At 31.6% G+C, this 5055-nt stretch overlaps 1 long non-coding RNA gene across 2 annotated transcripts; it reads right to left on the bottom strand.

Annotated features, from left to right (window-relative positions):
• Positions 1–511: 511 nt before the first annotated feature.
• On the bottom strand, positions 512–2803 carry LOC125874896 (uncharacterized). Of its 2 annotated transcripts, none has more exons than XR_007447320.1 (5): positions 2563–2803; positions 1272–1513; positions 989–1190; positions 763–855; positions 512–676 (listed from the first exon to the last, which is right to left on the bottom strand). It is a non-coding gene; the product is annotated as an uncharacterized LOC125874896 (long non-coding RNA). The 2 variants fall into 2 exon arrangements; XR_007447321.1 differs by lacking the exon at positions 2563–2803 and adding an exon at positions 1610–1658.
• Between the last annotated feature and the right edge of the window lie 2252 nt (positions 2804–5055).

Here is a 5055-nt window from a genome sequence, read left to right as displayed (position 1 = left end):
ATGCAAGAACAAGAACATAATGTACAACATAACACACTTGTAAAGATTAACGATTTTCTTTGATCTAGAACATCACACTAATGTTAAAACATATTCCAGTGAAACATAGCCAGAGAATATATGAACAAATCAAATAAGATACAAAAATGAAGAGGAAGAGACTAGGACTTGATATCATTTGTGTTCTTTCATAATAGAAGCACAACCATATATGAACTAGAAGAGAGGATTTACCAAAAGAATAGATAGTTGATACGCACGATTATGTATGGTAAAAAATATTACCCTGTGAGAAGAAAGAACTTGTTGACACTTAACGACTTCAGCAGTGCTTATATTGCTTGTTCATTGCCACTATTGGCATCAGAAACCTAGTAAAATCAACACACTAGATTATGATTTTTAATAATGTGAAAAAAGTACAAAATCAATGCAATGAAACTAAGAAGCTTCAACAGATTAGTTGCAGTTCACCAATTCCTCATATTTTAACCTTATAATCATTTTTTTTCCAAATCAATTTCCAAGTTAGAATTTTCACAATTGAAAGGTAAAAGTGTATAAGAGATCTTACAACGGCATTTGAAGACTCCTCATCCAATGGTCTACCATCTCTATGCTCTGTATGAGTTAATATGTAGATTTTTGCACGTGTGGACTCTATTCCATCTATAGCCTATGAATTTAAATCGATGCAAAATAAATAAGGCATGACCAAAATGAATTGTAAAATCTTATAGTAAGTAATTTATGCATTAATACCTGTTCATTCATCAAGGTTGCTATGCTTTTCGATCCACCCGTGTGAGCCATTTTTTGGTTAGCTCTACTGATTCTATTTGTTTGACTACGCTTCTAGAATGAGAAAATAAAACATCAACTCTTGCTAGTATAACAGAGTGCTTAAGTTCTTTGAAAGAACAAGTGGAAGAACTATGAAGAATCTGCATATTTTAGAACAAACAGTCAAGATATAGGAAGCGCTAACCTTTGCTTTTTTAGAAAGCCAATACAAGACGAGACCATTCCATTGATCTCTTGGTATGTGAGCTGGTCTATTTTTCATCAAGGCATCTTTGGTCTTATATTTGGTCACATACATAGCCTTTAAGTCGCATTTATAGCCTCCATTTTTTTCCTATTGACTTTTTCACAAACTCTTCTCCGCATATCGAAATTGAGAACTTCTTCTGAAAAGATAGGCAAAAATTAACAAGATAACATCATGTATAAAAAGGAAAGGATACTTGTTAAGAATAATAATTTTATACCTTCACAAATTCCACCAACTTTGTCTTTTCTTCGTCGTCAAACACTCGCCAATCATTTGCATTTAATGGCGTCAAATCTGGAGTTCTAGCAATGATGCCTAGAAAGCTAGCCAGCTTTCGTCCCTCTTTTCCAATTGATTGATTACGACTATTAAACGGCACAACAATTGTCTTCCCCGGCGGTAGATTCCAAACATCTTTTAACAAAGTAGGTCCACGAACTTTACTTGTCTTTGAAGGACCTGAAATAAATTCAGAAACAGAGAAAGAATAAGTACAGTGCAACAATCAAGATAAACAGCGCAAGAACTCTAATAATGAAACCAAGTTTATTTAACTGTCAATTGAAAATTTTCAAATGGAGAGATTGTTTTCTTGTTCCACCTTAACCAGCAGTCCAAACTGAGAAGAAGAGGACAACACAGTGTCAATAGAATTGTTATCCTCAGATGTTTGGACTGAATAGCAGCTCTGAGTTTTCATTAATTGCTGAATGTAGGGTCGTACTTCTTCATCATGATGTTGTTCAGCTACCAATCTGCTACCAACTCTATTTCGCATTTTCGTTCTTCAAAATCAACTCCTTATCTATTTTCTTCAAACCTGCAGGTGAACATACTAATATGTGAAAACTTGCAAACAAACTATTAAAGAAAACAACTATGGAACCACACCTCCAAGAGGCTGTTGTTAGTTTTATTGTGAAATCTTAAATCATGTTCTAAGCTATACAAAATTTTAACTCATTTTCTCGAGCTAAATACATAAGAAAACAAAATCTAATTAATAAATACAGGTTTTTTAAGCTATGTTCATCAAAGCTATATTACGCTAATCAAATCAAACTCAAGTTTTGAAAAAGCGAAATCTAAAAGGAGTCAAATTAACAAAAGTAGAGTGTAGTACAATGCACAGAGTACAACTCTCTGAAAACTACACATACTAATCCTTATATATCATGATTTTACAGTCACACACAAAAAAAACATATTAGTAAAAGCATGGTTTGAAAAAGAAAACCATATAATAGACAATGATTGCATTAAGCACAGTACAAATTGCTGCATTAGATACCAAGCAAACTGAATAGAGCAAAGGAAAATACAGAGAAAAATTCTTTACAGATCGAGCTTATCACAACATGCCATGCACAAAGTACAACTCTATCGCAGCAAACTACAACTTCACTGCAAGAGTGCAATTCTCATATATGGCAATTTCATCGCTCATACACAAAATATTCATCATCATCCAATCACATTCAAAACAAAAAAAACAGAATGCGGCGTACCTTGAGGAGGTGGCAAAGGGTTGAGAAAATTAATGGCGGATGAAGAAGACGAAGATGCAAACGACGAAATTGAAGACGAAGAAGATGAAGCTTCAGAGAAATTGATGGTGCTTCATATCAATTTTGTGAATCTCAAATTGCCGCTTCAGATGAAGACGTCGAAAGAGAGATCGAGCCCTTTTGGAATTTAGGGATTTGGGAATGAAATGGGTTTAGGCGTTTAGCTATAGCCTGTATAGAATGTTGGGGTATTTTAGAATAAAAAGTATTTTTTTAATGAAATGGTGAGTATTAGATATTTAAGTAATTGTCATTAATGGGTCAACTTATACCGACAAAAGGTCAATTGCCGGTAATAATGGATTGTAAAACATAATTTAGCGGCATTTATATTATTGCCATTAAATAATTGCCGCTAAAATTGATTTTTGTGATAGTGACTGGGCCCCGAAATTATAAAAAAAATAATTTTGTTTAAAATTATTTCAAACACGTTTTATATCTAATTTGTTTTAAAAGAAAAAGAAAAAAATGAAAATGTCAACCTATTCTACCCAACCCCACCCCTACCCACCCCCCTTTCATCTTCATCTTCTTCCCAAAACACATTCTTTCTCAAATCACAAAACCTAATCCTTTTCAAATAACTTGAAGATTAACTTTTAAAAAATATATATATACATTTTCATACCAAGAGTGAAGAAGAAAGAAAATTTTGCCGGCGGTTATTCATTTCTACATCGATGACAAAATGAAATTGATAGCTCAAAAATTAATTCTTTCAATTTTTTGAATATCATTTTTGATAAATTTAATGGGTTTATATATGAATTTGAGTAAAAATCTTTGTTCAAAAATTTTGATAAACAACTATCGGCTAACTTTTTTTATACGTAAAAATCATTTATCTTCTTTCTTCTTCTTCATATTTGTTCCTTATTTTTATGAGATTTGAAATAAATCATACTTCTTTCAAATCTGAATCTTCATAGTTGATTTTCATTTATCTTCATATTTGAAAGAAATAATATTATTTTTTTATAAAAAAGAAAGAAAAACAATGTTGAAGCTAAAATGAAGAATGTTTTGCAAACTAAATTATGAAGAAGATGATAGGTAGGGAGTGGAGTCTATTTCTTTTTTTTGAAAAAAGTGTAAATGAAAGAAGAAAAATGTTTTTAATTTAATTATAATGCCAAGTGTCAATAAAAGAAGAAAAAATGTAAAAAAAATTCAAAAAGACACTATTTTGAATCTTTTCACGTGCTTCAGGGAAGTGCAAAACACATTTTTTGTCATAACAACGTTTTATGTTTAATAGGTATATCTTTTGAACAATTTAGGTGCTCAATAGGTACAAGTCTTAGTTGAGGTGTCTAAGTGAATTATGCGGACAACTTTAAGGGGCGGTCGATGACTTAACCCTATTAAAATTCAATTAATTTAGATTCGTGCCCCATATATACATATTAAATACTCTGTATTACTATACACAAAATTTGAATCGAAAATATGGAGACAGAAGTGGCCCTATCCTGTGCACAACATTCCTTCTAGATATTTTATATTGATTAATTATTAAATTTTATTGCAACAAGTTATATCAAAATTTACATCTATTTTTATTTTTGTACACTTGATTAAGCCAAAAGAAATTAAAAATGATTTTAAAAAAGATGGCGACAGTAATATTGTACCAACCGATAGACAGTTAAACGTCTCCGTTGGCTGTTTTTAATTGTTTCATAACGAAGGAAAAGAAGAAACCTCGCGCAATGTATTATGTTAGGATTTGTTAATTTTGTATCATTATAGAAAAAATTACTTCTTAATAGAATTTCTTTTTTGTCGAACAAGGTCTTTTCATATTTAGTTAACTTTGGATCAGAGTGGACTTACATAAATTAAATGTAATGTCTTATTTCTTGTGAATCTGCTTTTGATTGTAGAATGACCATTTTGTCCTTTTTCATAGCGTTTTCATGCTTAGATTGTATTTCGGGAAAAATTGGTTGTAACACCACGAATTTTAGAAAAAAAGAAAACGAGACAGTTTTTTGCTACTAGTTGGTTTCTACAGGTTCAATCTACGGGCCAAAAACGGCATTCGTAGAAAGAGGGTTGAATTTTTGGGAAATTAAGTTTCAATATCTCAATCTACGGTTGTTCAAGACAATCCATCAAATGATCTACAAGTTGTAGATGGGTCTCGTAGGTAGATCTCAGACTTTGTGAAATTTTAAGGCCAAAGTTAGGTTCTACGATTAGGGTCTACAGACCGTAGGAAGTCCTACGGACCATAGAACGGTCCCGTCAAAAGTTGGGTGGTTTTAAGATCCAGTACTTGATCTACGGTTGACCAATACATACTGTTGACGGCCAATTTTGACCCTCCACAATATAAATTAATTATCGAGCTTCTTCAATTTCAAACGATTTAAAATAACTAGTTTTATAAATAAATAAAAAAAAACTTAAAAAATAATATATATA

Source organism: Solanum stenotomum, chromosome 8 (assembly GCF_019186545.1).
Source record: "Solanum stenotomum isolate F172 chromosome 8, ASM1918654v1, whole genome shotgun sequence".
NCBI lineage: Eukaryota > Viridiplantae > Streptophyta > Magnoliopsida > Solanales > Solanaceae > Solanum > Solanum stenotomum.
This window is presented reverse-complemented; position numbering and strand designations above follow the sequence as displayed.